The sequence below is a fragment of the Narcine bancroftii genome, chromosome 9, assembly GCF_036971445.1.
Source record: "Narcine bancroftii isolate sNarBan1 chromosome 9, sNarBan1.hap1, whole genome shotgun sequence".
Lineage (NCBI taxonomy): Eukaryota > Metazoa > Chordata > Chondrichthyes > Torpediniformes > Narcinidae > Narcine > Narcine bancroftii.
Genome location: NC_091477.1, coordinates 41769384 through 41790884, shown reverse-complemented (window position 1 = coordinate 41790884; position 21501 = coordinate 41769384).

The following is a 21501-nucleotide window of genomic DNA, read 5'->3' as shown; positions in this document are numbered from 1 at the left end:
CAACAGCTACAGCATGGTCCATTGTCACTGTAGACGATTTGAGGAATTCCACGTCTTGCAAAGATTGATTACATATATATTTGATCACACAAGCACCAGACATATTAGGAAGCAGCACAATCTCCAGCAAGTAATTATTTCTATCCAGGTGGAATAGATCAGTCCCAATTTTCTGCCATGGTTCTGTCAGTAAGTGAGTCTGCTTTGCGTGATGTTTCAAACAGATCTCACAGCCGGAAACCATCCTGTAAATGTCAACAGTTATCCCTGGCCAATAAATAGCAGTTCTAGCCCTCCTCTTGCATTTTTCCATTCCCAGATGCCCCTTATGCACCCTTTTCAGCATCTCTTGTCACTGTGATTGAGGAATGATAATTCTGCTCTGTCTGAGTAGAAGCCCATTGACAACACTCAGCTCTGCTCTGATGTTGTAGTATGGCTGACATTCATCTCTAGGCCATCCTTCACTCAGATTCTTGATTAGCTTGTGTAGAATTGTGTCCTTTTCTATTTCAGCTGTGATCTGCTTGGATTTCATGCCAGGTACAAGAAGAGATTCAGTGATCAGGTTCATGATGAGATTCATATCTGTCTCTGTTGAACTCTCATTGTGTGCTTCACTCTGCGTCATTGCCCTGGATAATGCATCAGCTAACACATTAAGTTTCCCTAGTGTGTACACCAATTCAAAGTCATAAACATTGTAGTATTTGGATTTGTAGTGACATTTCACTGAGATTTTTCTTGATTATGGCTATTAATGGCTTGTGATCTGTCTCTGCCACAAATGTTGGTAGACTGTACACATAACTGTGAAATTTCTCGAGTCCATAGACTAGACCAAGACAATCTTTCTCAATCTGCGCATATCGACATTTGGATGTGGTCATGTGGTCATTGTCCTTGATGAGTATGCAACTAACCTGCATTCTTCTCCCATAATCTGAAGTAGTTTGACACCTTTTAAACGATGTAGATAATTTCATCCTTCTGGATGCATCAAAGAATATCAAAAGTACTGGTTCTGTAGTTAGAATGGTTTTCAGTCATCCTCATTCTTCCTCATGGTTGGCTGTCCACTTGAATTCACATTTATCCTGTAACAACGTCCTTAGATACATTGATTGGAAGATAGGTTTGGTATAAATTTAGTGATGAAATTGATCATTCCCAGCACTCACAATACACCTATTTTGTCAGTGGGTCTGGGCTTTTCTAAAATTGTTTTTACCTTGCTCTTGACTGGCTTCACACCTGTCTCTGACTGTTTATATCCCAGAAGGTGATTTCCTTCACACTATACTGACATTTTTCTCTATTTAACTTTAATCCATATTTTTGGATGTGTTGAAGTACTTTGATAAATTTTGTTGTATTGTTCTTGTGTGGATTCTAGTAGGATCACATCATCCATGTACACACGTACCCCATTTATGCCTTCTATGATGTGCTCCATTGTCCTGTGGAACACTTCAGAAGCTAAGGAATTTCAAAATGGCATCCCAGTCAGGATTATTGGCCAAACTGTGTATTAAATGTAGAGTATTTTGTGCTACCAACATGTAGTTTTATTTGTCAGAGCCCTGGGATGCATCCAATTTGGTGTAAAACTTTGCACTGGCCATTTAACTTGTAATTTCATCCCTGGTTGGAATCTAATTTGTATTCCCACTCAAGTCTAATTTGTATTCCCACTCAAGTCTTTTGGGTCCATGCACACACATAGGTCACCATTTTTCATTTTGACACACACCATTGAATTCACCCATTCTGTGGGCTCCTCCAGTATCTTTATGACTCCTAGTGCCATCAATCGGTCCAGTCCCTGCTTGAGATTTTATTTTAGTGGCGCTGGAACCCACCTTGGGGCATGCACTACAGGCTGTGTGTTCTCTTTTAACTGTATCTTATAGGTGAATAGTAGAACTCCAAACCCATTGAAGATGTCTGGAAATTGATCCAGTATTTCCTCTACGCTGTTCTGTGCATTGGTGCTGTTCATGCAATATACCTTCCAGGTTAGGTTTAAGTGATCACATGCTTTGTCACTAGCAGTGAATCATGTCAATCTGGGACTACTGTGAACCTGAGATGGTGCTCTTTATCTTTAACTTTCACCTTGAGTTTACATGTATCTTTCATGCTCTGTTCATTGTAGGCTTTGAGCTGTATAGGATTGGCATGGATGTATGGCTTTATCTTCATTGCCTGATGTTGCATTCACAACAAATTAACCTTTGCCCGTATCCAACTTGAAAGAAATATTTGATCTATTTGTATGAAATGACGTAGTCCACTTTTCCTACTCGACTGTTCATGCTTGACTATTCAATGGCTGTTGGTTTATAATCTTCCAGCACTACTATGCCGATGAAAAATGTATCACTGAGCGCAGTTTCTTCTACAGCATGTACAGTATGCATGCTTTCACTTCTGTTTTGTTTCCCTTTGGAAAAATATTGCTTTGCATAGTGATTCTGCCATGTGCACTTACTACAGATCTTTCCATAGGCTTCATATCATTTTGGTGCAATATTGAATGTCACATCATTTGCAATTCAATGTCTCTCCATCTTTTTGTTGTTTCCTATGTCTTATTATTTTGTTTATGTGCGTGGGCACACACTGTGGCTATGGCTATGCCTTCATTTTCATTGGCTTTTGCACTATCACCGAACTTTTATGTATGCTGCAGAGCTAATTCACTGGCATGGCATATCATCACAGCTCCAACTAAGGTAAGCACTGTCTCTCACAGCAACCTTTCTCTCATTTTCTTATCAATAATCCCGAAAATAATTTGATCTCTGATCATTGATTCTTGCAGCATTCCGAAATTTCATGTTATTTCCTTTAAATTCAAGTCCATTAAAAAATTATCAAAGCTCTCTCCCTGCAGCTGTGTGCATGACTGAAACACATACCTCTTGAATATTTCATTTTTCTTTGGTGAGCAATGTTCATCAATCATCTCGATAACTTTGTCAAACTTGCTTTGGTCTTCTGCCTCAGCAAAAATAAATGTATTGAAAACCTCTAGTGCTTGAGGTCCAAGCACAGTAAGTGGCAATCTTCCATGCATCAGGTTTGCTATCAGGTCCAATTGCTTGCAGGTGCAGTATGAATCTTTGTTTGAACAGCCTCCACCTGTAGTCAACATTTCCAGTCTAATTTACAGCATCAAGAACCTTCACACTTTCCATTTCTCTGCTCATAACAACTGATTACTTGCTCTGCACACTCTGCTGGAGATTGGCTTGAACTGCTGGAAGGGTTCCAGATATTGGAACCGAGATGCGAGAAGATGTCGAGGGCGCTGAAGGGTTCCAGACCATATCAGAGGTTTGGTTCTGGAGCTCAGGTTCCCAATGGTTTGGACTGGACTTTGTGTAGCCTGTGGAAGCACTAGAGGTGAATCTATGGACACTCGGTGACTCTGGGAGGACTCTCTTTTCCTTCTCGCTCTCTGACTGTAAGTCTGACTATAAATTTGACTGTAAGATAGTAAGAGGTGCTTAGGCAATTCTTGCCAGTGGTGAGTCTGACTGCCTTGCAGCACACAAAAAAAAATTATGGAACCATTCCTGGTTCCAAGTGATGTTTCTTTTTATTGTAATAAATAAACTTGGGTTTTTTTTTTAAAAAAAAAACTATATTAGCTAAAGTACACAAGACCATGTGGAGGCATCCATCTTGAATCCAACCGGAGCTGCCACGAACTACTCTCCATCTCCCTCTAGTGGTCAGGCAGATCACTAGCATTCTATCACTACAGACGCCACATGGACTGTGAAACTGAAAATATATCTGAACTTTAACTGATGTTAATGATGAGAGTCATGCTGGAAGTTCACTTCTCATATAAAATAGTCATAAAAAGGACATATGATATATTAACCTTTATCTCAAGGCTGTTCATACACAAAACAGAGTACTTGATAGCTTAGCTATCACCACTTATTTAAACTATCCAATCTTTTATTGCTCCCATATTCTTATTAACTCTCTCTAGATGTTATGATTCACTTGCACTCTGTGGACATTTTATAGTGGCCATTTAACCCATGTCTTTGGGATGAAAAGTCAAAGAAGATCATGCAAACTCCATACAGACAGCATTCATGATGAATGTTGTGGCAACAGCCCCACTATCTGTGCCTTCCAAGCTCTATTATCTGTGAAGTCCATATGCAGAATATTCAGACAAATAAGCATGCTCCAATCCAGGTATTTTCTTTTTTTTTTGTCAAGGAATTTCTCAGAAAATCTCTCTGGAAATGTTTATAAATACTTTTGGACATTAAATGTAAATAACAGACCTGCTTGCACGTTGCAATAAGACCACTATGATGCATTGACAATTTCCAGATATTTTGCCTAGTTAGTCGCATGACACAATCTTTAATCATTTAATATCCTTGAAGAAATAGTTATTGTTCACAGCAAAAATACCTCAATACTGAAGTGACAAACATCAGAGAAAATTTGAAGCAAGATCAAACTAAGAGAAATTCTGTTTTTTGACCTTGAATCAATCTTCATACATTGACTTAAGAAGAACGACAACACAATTAAGCCAGGATGATACCAGAGATTAAAATGTTTAATTATAATCATTGCATGAACATGGCTTAAGAAGATTGGTAAGTTGATGAAACTTTTCAAAACCACCATTTAAGAAGATAAATACATTTAGTTAGGAATGCACATTAACTAACAAAATATTGTGATTGCAACAGAAAACAGCTGGAAATGCTCAATAACACTAGTAGGTTGTGTGGAAGGAGAAACACAGAGATAATGTCCTGATGAAAAGTCATTACTATTCTCCAGAGGTATTGCCTGGCCTGACAGTTTATGTTCTTAATACAGACTGACATCCATTAAATTCAATAGTTGAAATGTTTAAATGACCTATTCCTGTTTGCTTTTATTTTTTTTTTATTCATTAATGAGAGCGAACATTACTAAAATGGCAACATTTAATGTCTATCCTTCAATGCCCCTGAGTTGAGGAAGTTAAGAGACAACCACATTGGTCATGTGATTGGAGTCACACATAAACCAGACTGAGTCAGGCTGAAAAATTTACTTCCCTGAAGCACATTAGTGAACCCAAGGAGTTTTCTTTTTATGATATTCTAATGCATTCAGGATGATCATTACTGAGATAGCTGTTTTTTTCTAATTCCAAGTGTACTTAATTACTTGAATTTAACTTTTACAGCTGCTACAGTGGGTGTCAAATTCATGGTTCAAATCTTTGGCTGCTAGTCCATTAACATAGGAGCTAAGCTATTGCACTGGATGTTGCTATTTCCTCTGGACCTTATGCGTTAATGACTTTCTAAATACAGCACAATTGAAAATTTATTTTGCTGGTTGCAAATGTTTGCAGTAAATAACAGACCTGCTTGCACGTTGCAATAAGACCTATGATACATTTCCAGATATTTCTAATTATGAGTTTTATGAATATTGTGATATTCTTAACAAATGTCCTTTGTATCTCTGTTATCCAAACACATTCTCACAGAGTAAACTCTGCAAGCTGTAATTTTTGACCCAGATTGAGCTACAACTTCACATTAAAGCTTCAGTTTTAATGTTTTCTTGCAGATAATATTTTATCAGTTATTAATAGCTGAAAAAGAATGAAGTAGAAAATTTAATTTTCCAGGGGACTTTAACACCATAACATCAGCTTAACTTGAAACTTGCCTCTTTTCAGAGAAAAAAAGATTTATCTCCTGATTTGAATCAAGTAAATTTTAGATCTGTTCATTATAGTTTGACGTGGTACAAGATCATGAGAAGCACCAGTTTGAATTCAAATGGATCTTTTTTGCAATGAAACAAGATATAACCTATTTCATGTGACTCATGTTTACATGAGAACAATCAAGAATTTATTTTTCTACTGTTACAATGGAACTATTTATCTTTAAATGAATGGTTTAATATCACACACCAAGAGTGATAAGGTTTTAACATTATGTTTATGTGATATTTTACAGTCCTATTTCCATCATACATTTTCTAAGCAGCTTAATGGAATTGCTATATTCAAAGGATTCTATTAATCGATAGTAAACTACATTTTTGGAGTTAATGTCCATTTCCCTATAAAATGTTTTGCTTTATATGAAAACTCTGCATCTAATTATATTTGCAAAATATTACAGCTCATCATTGCCTCTGAATATTAGACCTTATGACACAGGATCAGAATTAGGCAATTCAGCCCATTAAGTCTATCTCACCATTAATCAGGAGTGTGAGTGTGTGTGTGTGTGTGTGTGTGTGTGTGTGTGTTTACATAGAAAGTTAAACCATTTCAAACAGCAAGGAGATTTTGTGATAGGGTGAAAAAGGAGGTGCAGGAAGAAAAACAGACAATTTAGGTACCATGCTCTAGTGTTGCATCACAAGATAATGTGGCTGCAATATATTTGATAAAAGTATGCAAATGCTTTAAGTCCAAGTGCCACTAAAGCACAACTGTGTTTATATATATATATATATCTAGTACATTTAAATATCATAGCAGGCAAAGTATTCACTCTGAAGCAGTGGTTCTCAACAATTTTCTTTCCACTCACAGACCACTTTGAGTATTCACTATGCCACAGGTGCTCTGTGATTAGGGATTTTTTTTAAAATTTGAAATATAGAAAAGCTTGGCAAATAATCTTGAGAAGTGAATATCAAATCCAGATTTGAGATGTGATTACACATTGGGTATTACTTTGCCATCATATGCAAGGTGGTTAAATTCACAGAATGACATTCCTCACTTTCCATTGTTACAAGCCCAGAGGACCCCAAAACCCAGCAGCAATAGATATTCACCAAGACAAATGGTAATTTAAACAAAAGTTGCTTTTAATTATGTTTAAACATGAAAATAGAATCACATTTTAACATCACTATTGACTTAACTAATCTAACTTAACCCCCTTCTAATTCTAAGCGCACATGTATGTAATGTGTGTGTAAGTTCAGGAAAGTTATTTGACTCACAGTCCAATCTTACTTCTCATTTCTCCAAGTTCACTGGTTTCAGGCAATTCTTATGCTGTGCACAGGATTTAACATTTATTATCTTCACCAGGCTTTGGTGCTTGAAAGCTAAATGGTTACCACTCAAGAAGGTTCTTGTTGGTTTTCAGAGAGAAATTTGTTGTTCACTGGACACCCACAATTGATTCCTTTTTAATCAGACACTTCAGTATCTTACCGACAAAACTTGCTCCCTCAGGGTTCTCCAGATGATTACCTCTTTCTTTCAGGTAACCACAGAGTTCCTTTTTGTTTCCCTTATTTCAAGTGAAACATTAGACAGCTAGTCCTCTTCTCCTGTATGGACCACAAAGGCTTTGACCAGGCTGAGCTAAGCACTCACAACCTGTCTTCCAAATGGGGTTTTCCGCAAGCTTGCCAGCTTGTCCTGTTCTAGTCCCGGCTGTTGCTGCTGAAAGTCTGTTTTACTTTCTCTGCTTGCAAAACCACATTGCCCTCCTAGAACAGCAAGTTCCACACCAGACAGTATGCAGCTCCGACAAGTTATTTCATCTGTTGCCTTTTTATAAACAACAATCCATTTGTGAAGTCTCTTGGGCACTCTCCAAAGCTTTTGCAAAGGCTCTGGGGCTGACATGTCTAGCATGAGCAGAGCACCAGTATTTTAAATAAGATCTGTTTTAAAGTGTTTGTATGTGACTTACTCTAAAAAATCTGTCCCAATTTATCTCCAAAAACATATCTATAATCTGTCGCAGATTATTACTTCCTTTGTGGATCCTGAAGCTGTAGAACTGTGCCTGCTAAGTTCATTTTGTTCACTTGATTGCCATTGATTCATGATTATTGACATATTGTTTGAACAGGTCCTTCAGTCTATCAACCATGCCAACTCTCAAGCATTCGTCAATGTCCCTCACACTTTAATCTCCCCACATAACCATCGGTCTCCCCACTCCCACAGCTTCTACCACTCATCTTCACACAAGTGGCAATTTGGAGGGTCAAATTAATTGAGCAATCAACATGATTTTTGGGATGTGGAAGGTAACCACCCAAGGGAACCCTGCAGTCTCAAGGAGAAAGTATAAATTTCACATGGACAAGACTGAATTTTGGGATTGAAGCTGTGAAGTAGTTGCTCCACTATCTGCACCATTGAGCAGACACTATTTTGCTTGGTCTTGAGTACTAGGCAAGTCTTGAGTAGCAGATAACTTTTAATGCTACTTTCAGTCAGTTTTGCTCCAACTAAATCTTTGCACTTCGAGGCATTCTTCTGACATTGCATTTGAATTGAAAGTGCAATTGCTACCTAATCTCTCTGGAATAGATTAATGAAGCCCAATGCTCAAGGCCCTGACTCAGAGAGTGGAACCTCTGATGGGGAAGAAGAAATAAGTATGGAAGAAATGTCAGAACAGGAGGAAAAAGTGTCTACAAAGACAAAGGTAAGAAGACAAAAAAGATCAAGCATAAAGAAATTGCCAAACGTTCTTTGAAGGATTTTATTAGTCAATAATAAGGTTAACAAAAAAAAATTAAATGATATATATTTTGGAATGAACAGCTTCCAGACTGCTTTGCCTGAACTGACTCTGAGACTAAATAATTCAGAAGAGATACTTGAGGATTTGGTTGGAAGGATGGAGGAAACAGAAATTCAAGTAAATACTTGGAAAACAGAAAAAAGATAAGATCTGTGAAAAATTAGACATTTTGGAAAACATTAGCAGGCACAATAATGACAAAATTATTGGCTTGCAGGAAGACATGGAAGGTCAACACCCTATTATTTTTTTCAACAGTGGATTCCTGAAGTACCAGGAAAAAATAAAATTGGTGAAAAAGTTGAAATAGAACTTGCACACCATGCCCTCATGCCACACCCAAGGCCAGACCAGAGACCTCGCGCTGTCCAGATAAAACTGTTAAGATATCAGGACAGAGAAAAGATTTTAAGACAGCACTGGGTGCCAAAGAAAGGCAAGGTCCACTTGAGGTGGGTGGCAAGAAAATTTTCTTTTATCCAGATATTAGTGCGGGAGTTCAATCCCCCTCAAAAGGGTTTTGAGAGAAAAAGGATACAGCTAGATACTTCAGCACCCTGCAACATTGAAGATATCGATGCAGGGCAGGGAAAATGAGTTTTTTTTTTAAACAGACGTTTGGAAAGCAGGGGACTTTATTAAAAGACTTCCAAGTTTGGCAGCAGAAGAAGCCCCAGTTTGAACATATAACGAACTGTAAAAATTATTTTGTTTCATAGTATTTCTCATTAATAACTTTAACCATGATATATTTTCTTCCTTGTTTTATTATGTAGATAATGTATTCAGGGTAACAGTAGATATATATTTTTGGCGGGGGAGACCACAGGGGTGGGGGATTGGGTGGTAGTGTTCTGTTCTATTAACATCACTGTCAATAGAAGCCTTTAGCACCACCCAGTATATGGAGGGTACTGGTCTTACCACAGTCTTGGTAGGCATCAGTGGGTTGTTTAGGGAATTATCTCTCTTTTTTCTTCACTATGTCTTTCCTATCTAATTTTCTTTTTTGTTTCATTTGGAATTTGTCTCTCTCCATCAGGATAGTTAGGATTCGAACTCAGGTGGCGAGTTCTCGATACTGGGGGGGAAATAGATATGTAAACTTCTGAGGAGATGAATAACACAATTAAATGTTTGATTTTGAATGCGAATGGACTTAATGGGTGGGTTAAAAAAAAAAGGACCTGGGGCACATAAAAAAAATTGGGGGTTGACCTTGCCTTCCTTCAAAATACTCATCTAATGGAAAAAGAACATGAAAAATTAAAGAGGGGTTGGGTTGGCCAAGTCATAACCTCTTCTTGCAACTCTAAAGCAAGGGGAGTGGCAATATTAACAGGGAAAATATTCCAATTAGAGTGCAAGATGTGGCTGTAGACCATCAGGTAGGTACATTGTCAATATATTCAGAATCCTGAACCCTGATAAATTTCTATGCACCAAATACCAATGATAAAAAAATGTATTTATGACCATTTTTTAAAAATTGGCAGATGCACACGAGAACATATTTGTGGTTGGGGATTGTGGCGGCCTGCAATTGCGAAGATCGGTCCAGCACATCGCTCGGCATCAGAGGCAAACAGAAATTGCTAAAGCAACTCCCAGGACAATGAATTGGTGGGGGTAGAAGCTGGGGCAGCCCTAAAATGGCATTGGTCAAGCTGCCCAGCTACCTCAGCAGAAACATGCTGGGGAAGAAGGGGATTCATACGCATGGACGTTCCCATCCATTATTGTTATTCATATGGTGACTCAGTCAATCAGCAAAAAACAGTATAAAACCAGCCTTTCCAGCCCTAATAAATAAGTGAGTTTAACCTGCCACGCTCTGTGTGTGTGTTTTTTTGTAGCGGTCGGCTACAGGATTTTAATCTTTGGCTGGATCTGGCTCTAGATAAGTCAGGAAGGAGAATTACAAGGACAAAGGCAGCTAAGGCTACCTTGGAATTAATGAGTCATCTGAATATAGTGAACATCTGGAGAAGACTCCATCCAAGGGAAAGGGATTATTCCTTTTATTCAGGACAATATGATGTCTACTCTAGGATAGATTTATTTTTGGATTCAACCCAATCGCAGGGTAGGATCATGAAAGCTGAATACAAGGCAAGGTCATTCCCCTCTTGTATTAACAATTGTTATGCCAGATAAGCAAAAGATAATCTATAGAAGGTGCCTTAATTTTTCACTGCTGTTGAAGAGACCAGATATTTGTAATTTTATTTATACAGAAATTCCTTCATTCTGTGAGAACAACTGTAATTCAACAACTGATAAATTTATTTTATGTGACACATTGAAAGCAGACACATAATTAGTTAAGCCTCTAGGATTAAAAAGGAATACAAGAAGGAAGTAGCAGAATTGGAGCAGGATGTAGAGGGTGCACAGTTGTGAACTGCCACCATCAGTTCACAGACTTACCTGACACATCAAGGGCGAGCAGTGCTGAGTGCTAAAGTACAGCAAGTGAAGCCACTGCCTAAAGGGGCAGGGTGCTAATGGCTCATAGCTTTAACCTGCTGGTCCTGTGAACCATCAGCTGTTCACAAATGAGCTCATTAACAGGCAGGGAATAAAAGGTCTTGTGTATGACTGCAATAAACCAGTTTTGAGTTGACTACCTTTGTGTATATTTGCCTTTATTTAGTAGCATCTACTGTAGTAGCTGCTTGAGGGAGATATTATATTTAGGAAGGGATCTTCAACAAATAGGCTCTGATGAAAAATGTAGACAATTAATTAACAAAAAACTCAGATACAATATATTGCAAACTTACAGACAAAATGATAATTAGAACTTAACATAAGTACTATGAGCTAGGGAAAGAGCCCATAAGATCCTCTCCTGGCAGTTGCAAGCAGAACAGACCTCCAAAATGATAAATGCAATTAAAACAGAACCACATAGGATTTCCTATAAACCACAAGACACTAATGAGGCTTCCAAACAATTTTATGTTGAATTATATAAATCACAATCATACAATGAGAATAAAATATAGTATTTCCTGTCACAATCAGACCTTCCCAATTTAAATCTACAAGTACAAAGAGGTCTAAATGTTCCCTTTACTCAAGCAGAGATAGGGGAAGCTTTGGCCTCATTGCAAACTAATCTATCCAATGAGAACTAGACATAAAAGGATTCAGGGTCAATCAGGAAGAGCATAAGACTAATTTATCTTCTGACAACATACTGCTATATCTGACAGAGCCAACAAGCTCATTACAAAAACTACAATCTAAACTGAAGGATTATGGGATAGTTTGGGGTTATAAAGTTAATTAGGATAAAAGCAAAATTATGCCACTCATGGGAGGGAATATTAATAAAATTCAGAGAAATTCACAATTTAAGTGGCTGCTAAATAGTATAAAATATTTAGGAATAAAGGTAGATAGTAACTTACAGAATTTATTCATTGAACTATCTGCCCTTATTTAAGAGAATTAGGGAAGACCTTGGTAAATGGATGATTCTCCCAATAACTCTTGTTGGCAGGATCAATTGTATAAAAATGAATATGTTGCCTGGAGCCCAATAACTCTTCCTGACATTACCAATTCCATTACCTCAGAAGATTTTTCAAGACTTAAACAAAAGCATCATGAAATTACTCTGGAAGTGTAAACCACCCAGAGTCTCTATTGATTAATTATCATGGGATTATGAGATGGGAGGTTTGAAGCTCCCAGACTTCAAGAAATATTATAGGGCAGCCCAAATGAAGTTTGTCACCTCTCTCTTTGATGGAGGAGACAAGCCTTCTTGGACAAAAATAGAGCTGCATGAGGTTGGAAAGAGGATAGCAGAAGATTTTATATATAAATGGAATTCAAAATTAATTTTGGGTGTAAAAGAAGCCCCCTTATTAAAATATAATTAATATTTGTAATAAAATAAATGATCAAATCAGGATTAAAGGGGGCATATTTACTAAATCACTTCTAGCTCAAAACAGGTTTATTCCTTTAACAATGGACATAAAATCCTGGACACCTGTTCCCAAAAAGGATCAGGTGTTTTAATGATTGTTATGAGCAGGGGCAATTAATGTCATTTGATCAACCAAAAAATAAATATGCCATAACTAATAATACTATATTTTTCTATTTTCAATTAAGATCTTATTTAAAGGAAAGACCTTACCACAGTGCCGTGAAGTAGAGACTCTGGTTTGAAAGGGGACTACAAAAAAATTTACTTCAAAACCCTATTTCCTACCTCAAATAGGTACCCTGAATAGGGGCTACATAAATCTAGATAAAGATGGGGGACGGATTTGGGTATTCTGATTGATGAGAAAAGCTGGTCCAACTTATGTCAGCATGACCAATACTATTAAGGTAAAGTATAGACTGGTGCAATACAATTTTTATCACCAACTATATCTTATGCCCCAAAAATTACACAAATTAAAATCTGAAATATCAGATCAATGCTTTAGATATGGTGAAGAAACAGGAATTTCTTTTTGCACTCAACCTGCTCATGTTCGAAGGTGAGGCCTTTCTGCGAAGATTTGGGAAATCTAGAACAAATCACTAAGATTCGATTTAAACAGATACTGGAATTATTTATATTTGGAAATATAGCAGATGCAAGATGTAAAACGAGGCTGGCAAAATACAAATTAGAATTTGTAAAAATTGCATTGGCGGTTTATAGCAGTTATCTGGAAATCTGATTCCCATCTAGATATGACTCGGAAAGCGGAAATAAATGCTTGTATTCCCCTGGAAAAAAACTACTTATATCCTTAGAAAAAAAAGATGTTCTTTTTAAAAATTTGGAGTCCAACACATAGGTGTAGGTTCTTAACAATGACCCCTCCTGCCCTCAGCCCCCTACATCCAGGATCCACCTGGGATTCCGGCTAAGTCTGGATATTTGTCCCTTGGCAGGAGATTGATGAATCCAATGAAACTGCTTTCTTTTCCTTCTTTTCTTTTTTCATCTCTTTTACTTTTCTCTTTTCAATTCTGCTGACTATCTCTCTCCCTTTTTCCCCCTGGGTGGATGAAAGGGCTTGTTCTTTTTTTTCTTACTCAAAATCAATATCGAATGTTAAGATTGTTTCTTTTATGTATTTCATGTTGATTTGAAAATATAAATAATTTTAAAAATGTTTAAAATTGGTGGGTCTTACTGTTAGTTCGCCAATCCATGCAACACACATCATTAAGCAACCGATAAATTATTCTCTTTTATCCAGCATCTACCCCAATCCCCATGGGTACTGGACACCAGGGGTTTTACGGTATCTGCTTGCACTTTTTTTTCCAGTAAACACAATTCTAAGACATTGTTAATAACTTCCAAAAAGTTACTGCTAAGTTATGAACTCGATCAAATTTGAAAGTTTTCTGTGTTATGGTTTTTAATCCAAGGGCCCATCTTTATCAAACACAATGTTAATTAACTATTTTACACAATCTATCCTTTTCTCGTGTGTAGGTGCTGGAGGTGGTGCATTAAAAGCTAATCAAGTAGAATTTGATCAATACATGGTTGCAATTCTACTGTCCATATTCTCCTTTGTAATTTTGCATATAGTACTTGGTAAAAGTAATGACATTTAGTGAAAAGCCTCAAAAAAAAGCAATCATATCATCAATAACCAGTTTTACAAAGAATTATAATGCATTTAAACCTATTTCTGTATAATTTGGAAGAGTATTCTGCATTCAGCAGAGGTAACTACTGAGCACATCAGAACAATGGAGCAGATTTGGATAAAGTTGAACATTTCGGGTGTTTTAAAGATCAAAGTAGAGAGAAAAAAAACATTATAAATTATGCCTAATTTTTTTCTGATTCAAAAATCAAGAACACTGAAAACTCAGACCAAAAAACGAAGCTACTAATGAGAAAAAAAAATCTGAGGGAATTATTTTAATATCATTAGTGGTTGATTTTGCGACTATTTCTGGTATTATCTGGGAGGTAATGAATGCCTTTAGGCTAATGAACCATTAACTGAGTATCAGCGGGCTGAATTTACAATTATTGATGGGAATATTCAAACTATGTTGACTAGTCTTTGCCAGCTAAACAGCAGTGGCATTTCCAATTGGCAATATTCTAATTTGAATTTTCTGTCTGTTACAACCCAGTGTCATGCTGAACACAGCAGGGGTTATTTTGGATTATGCCATTCTACCAGGGTGAAATTCCCATGGACAGGGAGCTTCCTTTTGGAAGCTCTGAATACAATGATCAAATCACCTCTCAATGCAGTGTGTACGAGAAATATATTGGTGATCTCAGTGAATTGGCCAATGCCAAAGAAAGTCAGAGCACTTGTGAAAATCTTTAATAATGCTAGGAGCATTGTTTACCCTCACAGTACACATAGCTACACAATAGAAATCTTTCTAACTGGGTCATTTGATATCTGTGTGTCCCCTCACCAGCTGCACATCTGTGTCCCACCATTCTTTAGCCCACACATGACAATGCAACAACCTACACTTGGAAGCATCATTATCATTACCAATAGAATATCTCCAGCCATCTGGAAAACTGAATTGATTGAATCAGTAGGATCATGTAAATTCAGTGGCATCAAAGGGATTCCAGGAAACAGTTACTATCAGAGCCACCGTGACTGACAAGTTTAAGATAGATTCTAGAGGTTGGAGGAGTTCGATAAAAACTGTCAAGTTCAGCTTGTTTACAGGTTCAGTATTCAGCAATAATATATGGCCTGCATACAGAAATGTTTTTTCTAAGTATTGAGTAACCTGAAACTCCCAAGCATGTGGTTTGCCAAAATGAGAGTGAGCTTCATGTACCTGATAGGTAAAGATGGACATGAGTGAGTCCATTCCCACATCTGATTTGACTACCTCGCTATCCCAATTCAACAAGTAAATTTTATGGATCCACTTGGGTAATCAGTTGATAAAACAGCAAACAAGGTGAGGCATAGAGCAACAGTTTGAAGAAGTGGCTGAGAGGGAATAATGAGGATCTAATCATCCATTCTGAAGGGAAGATGCATTCACAACAGGATGCCTGGGATGACATCACTTGCAGACTGCATATTCAGAATGACAACTATCCTAACGATAAAACTAATCAGTCACACGTGAGGTATCAATGACAGCCTGATCTTGGAGAATTCCTCCCTGCTTTCAACATTCCACTAATACTTGCTTCTGCTCTAGTAGGTCCATAGTAAGGGATATGAAATCTCAGAATATCTGTTGTGTGCTTGTGCACTACTGATTGACATATCATTCAAAGCTGTCTAGAAACATTGGTATTTTTACAACTTTAGACAAGGCTTACAAATTGTAGAAATAGGCTGTTAATCAGATGCCAGTAGATTATGTAACACCTCTTCTTCTGTTGTATGTGATAATCAAGTGATGTGGTACATGTTGAATTCAGCTCTGAAAATTCATTCTATTGAACCTATTAATTGCTCATTTGCAGAGATAACCAAGCACAGATTTCAAGCCCATCAAGTTCCTTGGAAACCTTGTCAATATGAAAAGTGGAGGAAATTTTATATGATGGCCAGCATCAATTTATACTTTGGTTGATTGCCATGTCTTTTATGCTAAAATCTCAGTGGTTCCCTTGACCCAATAATTTTTTTTTCCCACGAAATATAAGAAAAATAATGGCAGCATAAAAATAAATTGTTTATATATACAAAACACAATAGAAAAATTGCACATTACGAAAACCAAAAATATTCTGAAAGCCAGAACAGTTTTTCATCTGTCTTACCCTCAGTTCTTTGTACAGTCTCATTTATCCTAGTGCTCTTCAACAGGTTGAACTTGGTGCAAACCTAGTGCTCTTCAACAGGTTGAACTTGGTGCAAACCTAGTGCTCTTCAACAGGTTGAACTTGGTGCAAAGATTTTTTTTTAATTAGAAGGGAATTTTAAACTGGACCACACTTCCTAATTCATGTGAAGATTGGTGGGTTCAGGGTGGACAGATCAGGTGAATTGCCATAGTCAGTGCAGAAATGTTATTTTGCCATTTTCGACCAGAGTGGAGTATATATACTTTCTGCAAGGAGAGAGAAGTCAAATTGAATGATCAACAAAGTTCTAATGTAGAAGCATATTTTCATGCTTTATGAACAATTACCCTAACTTTATTTTGCTGGTGAGTAGGTCCAGGATCGGTGTGAGTTACCTGTTTACTCAAATCCTACAACTGAGAAGATTCTAGAATGAAGAGCAAGTCTACCTTATGCACCAGGCAGGTAAGCTTCAGATGTACCACAGACCAATCATTACTGACATTGTTCGATGGGATAAAAGGTTCAGTTTGAATAGGAATATTACAGATGACAATTTTCATTACATTTCTCATGGAAATGCATTTTACCATATTTGATTATCATGCTCTTGATTCAATTTCTGCTAGTCAAACTTGGAAGCACTTTCAAGGCCGAAAATACTCCCCAATCTCTATTTCTATCCACGGGAGGCACAGTTGGCATAGGAGTTAGCGCAACACCTTTACAGCACTCAATGGTGGTGTATTTTTTATTTTATTTTATTTGTGATATTTAGTCAAGTTTTGATAAACTGTTTAAAAGGGTTTTCAGTCATGCTGCTCTGTGAGCCTTTTAAATGTTAACAGTTAGCACAATGCTGTTACAATGTCACCAATCGGGACTGGGTTTCAAATCTTGTTCTGTCTGTAAGGAGTTTGTACGTTCTCCCCAGGAGATCTGGTTCCCCCCCTCCCACCTTTCAAAATGGGCCAGAGGTGTAGGACAATCAGGTGTAATTGGGCCACACAGGCTCATGGGCCGAAAGGGCCTGATACCATGCTGTATACACCATCTGAGCAGGTTGAGATCTGACTCAAAAATAAAATAACAGTAGGGAAACTACCTACAATGCAATAGGCCAAGAATGAAATATTACAAAGTCTGTACTTAAATGTAACTCAAGCACTGCAATTTTTGCTTGTCCAACCACACATAATGCTAAATCAATAACAGGTTTAGTTTGAACACTGATTTTTTTTTCTATATTTCATCCTGGAAAAATGCAACATTTATTTTCCTGTTCTTGATAAGAGTTTAACAAAAAAAAAATCTCTGAAGTTAAATCTACAACTGATGGCCAATGTCATTTCTGTGTGATTTCTGCTCCATCAACTGTAATTCTTCCATCCCTTGAAAACAGAACAGCCATTATTGTCTTTGACATTCAATATCATTCAAGCCGCAGCCAGCTGGCTATGGCTGAAGGGGAGGAAGAAGTAAAATGAAATCAGTTCACTGAACTATGACGTGTGTATTTGGGATGTGATGACTCCAGGATACAAAAAAGAGATATGTTAAGTGAACGGCTAAAAATCTGGCCAATGGATTATAATTGAGAAAATGTGAAATTGTTTATGTGGCAAGAAACATAAAAGGATCATGGTGGGACATTTCAGAGCACTGATATGCAAAGGCATCTGGGTGTCCTGTTACATGATTCACAGCAATTTATTACGCACTCATGTTATAGTTAGTCCGCGCTATCAAGGTAGAAAAATACAGGGCAGAAGCATAGAATACGCAATACAGATTTATTAAGTTACACTAGCGGGAGTAAGCAATATTAAGTTCAGGTAGACAATTTCACCTTAGTCAATATCGAACCTTATTCAAAAATCACAGTGGGATGATACAGTATATAAGGCAAATTTTGGTGGTATAACTTTTACAAGTTGATAAGCATATCGATTTGAATTCATTTGAGGCATATTGTTATAATTCCTTGTGAACATATGTCATTGTGTCCTTTCTTAAGATATGTAAATTATTGACATCAATCAGTTATTCATGTAATATTGATATTGTTAAAGTTTCATGTCTTAAAAACAGTTGAAATAATATCAAGAAGGTTTGCTTCCAATACATCGCGAACATCCGTGTCCCATGTACATGTGATTTAAGCTTTAATTATCACATGCTAATCATTAGTGTGGAGAATCGATTGAACGTTTAAGACACACAAAGGAAGGAAACCTTTGTTTGCGCCTGATATTTGTATGTGAAACCTACGCCTTTTGTATTGGCTTTGACAAGCCGTCTTGTGGCTGGCAGTTGTAACAGGTAGACAGCTGTTTTTTGCTCGGGAAAATGTTTATGAATGGAGCCGCCACTTTGACACAAAAATAGAATCTTTCACAGGTAGGAAATATAACTTTGGAGGGTGAAACACCTTGTGAATGGCATGAAGTCGGGGGCGGGGGAATTATTGATGTCGACATCACAGAGAATATATAGGAGGGAAACAGGCTCTTCAGCCCACAGTGTCTGCACAAACCTCACAAACCCATTTGCACTAATTACACCACCCAGCAAACACTCTGTTCTCACTGCTACCATCAGGAAAGAGGTGTCTCAAGACTTGAAACATTAGGTTCAGGAAATGCTGCTACCCCTCCACCATCAGACTCCCCAACAACAAACTCAATCAAGAACTAATTTAAGGACTTTATTTTCTCTATATTACACAGTCAGTTTGTTTACAATTATTATGTGATTACAGTTCTTTATTTGAGAAGCGCCGTGCTCCCAATCTACTTCAAAGCTACCGTGCTGAAGAAGTTGTCTGTGTCCTGTCTCAATGACTGCCGCCTTGTCTCACTCACGTCCATCTTAATGAAGTCCTTCGAGAGTCTCGTCGTGGGGCACATCAAGTTCCTGCCGCCCCCGTCACTAGACCCACTGCAGTTTGCATACAGATCCAACCACTCTATGGACAATGCCGTTGCCACTCCCCACCATCTAGCCTTCACCCATCTATATGTTAGAACGCTGCTTATTTACTTCAGTTTAGTACAATCATACCTCAGTACCTGATAATGAGGTTTAAATTGGATACTTGACTTCCTGTCGGGGAGACCTCAAGCAGTCCAGATCGGTATCAGCACTTCCACGACCATCATACTGAGCACAGGGGCCCCCCAAGGCTGCGTGCTTAGCCCCCTGCTGTTCACTCTGCTGACCCACGATTGTGCAGCCAAACACAGCTTGAACCACATCATCAAGTTTGCAGACGACATGACCGTGGTGGGCCTTATTAGTAAGAATGAGTTGTCAGCGTACAGACATTAGATGCAATCGCTAACGGACTGGTGCAGAGACAACAACCTGTATCTGAACATTAATAAAACAAAAAAGATGGTTGTTGACTTTAGGAGGGCCTGGGGGGACAATGCTTAACTGTCCATTGACAGCTCCACCGTTGAGGTCGTCACCACACGGTTTGGAAGCTGTACCACCTCAGATCGCAAGACCCTGCAAAGGATAGTGAAGACAGCGGAAAAGATCAATAGGGGCTCTTCCAACCATGAAGTACATCTACACCACTCGATGCAGGTGAAAGGCAATAATCATTGTGAAGTACTCCACACACCCCTCATGTAAACTGTTCTCCCTTATGCCATCTGGTAGGAGGTACTGTAGCATTTGGGCCCTAATTTCCAGATTGGGCAAAGGTTTTTTTTTCCCCAAACCATCAGGCTTCTGAATTCCCAGGACATATGTGGATAGTGCATTGTTGACTTTTATTGTTAACATCTTAATATTTTAATATTTTAATTTGTTTAACTATATTTTTATTGTTACGAGCCCAGAGGACCCCAAAACCCAGCAGCAATAGATATTCACCAAGACAAATGGTTACTTAAACAAAGGTTGCTTTTAATTATCGTTAAACATGAAAACAAAAACACACTTTAACTTATCACTATTGACTTACTTAACTTAACCCCCCCCCATATGTGTATGTAATATGTGTGTAAGTTCAGAAAAGTTCATTGGTTCACAGTCCAATTTCATTTCTCATTCCTCCAAGTTCACTGGTTGCAGGAAATTCTTATATTGTACACAGAATTTAACATTTATAAAGTTCATTAGGCTTTGGTGCTTGAAAGGTTAATGGTTACCGCCCAGGAAGGTTCTTGTCAGATTAGAGAGAGATTTGTTGTTACAGGACATCCACAACTGATTCCTTTTTAATCTGAATTCCTTTTTAAGCCACTCCAGTGTCTTGCTGACAAAACTTGCCTCTTCAGGGTTTTCCAGATGATAACCTCTTTCTTTTAGGTCACCACAGAGGTCCTTTGTGTTTCCCTAATTCCAAGTGAAACATTCAACAGTCAGTCCTCTCCTCTTGCATGAACCACAAGGATTTTGACCAGGCTGTAATAAGAACCCATCTTCCACGGAGTTTTCCACAAGCTTCCCAGCTTGTCCTGTTCCAGTCCCAACTACTGTTGCTGGCTGTAACACTGTAGAAGTGATCTCTCTCTCTTTCTCTCTCTCTCTGAGAGGAAGCCTGTTTGACTCTCTCTGCTTGCAAAACCACATGACCCTCTTAAAACAGCAAGCTCTACTCCAGACAGAAGGCGACTCCAAGAAGGTCTTTCATCTGTTGCCTTTTATAAATAACAATCCATTAATAAAGCCTATTGAGCACTCTCCAAAGCTCTTGCAAAAGCTGTGGAGAGCACGAGTATTTCAAATAAGATCTATTTTACTCTAACAAACCTTTTCCCAATTTATCTCCCAAAAGCATATCTATATACTCTGTCACATTATATTTATGTAAATATGCTCTGTGCTCCTGGAGAAATGCTATCTTGTCTTTACTGTGAGAGCATAGTATGAATGATAAATAAAGGTGACTTGATGTGTAGTTTTTTTTTGCACTACCAATAAGCATTAATTATGCCTGACCCATAGGAAAAAGAATCTCAGGGTTGTATGTGATGTCAGGTATGTACTCTGACAATAAATGGGAAATCTGATCTGATGATCTGTTTAAATATGGGAAGGGAAAGATTCATGCTGCTAAATCCATTTTCTTCTGCAGGAGCTTGTGAGAAGGGAGAATCTAAAGCAGTGGTTTTCAACCTTTTTCTTTCCGCTCAT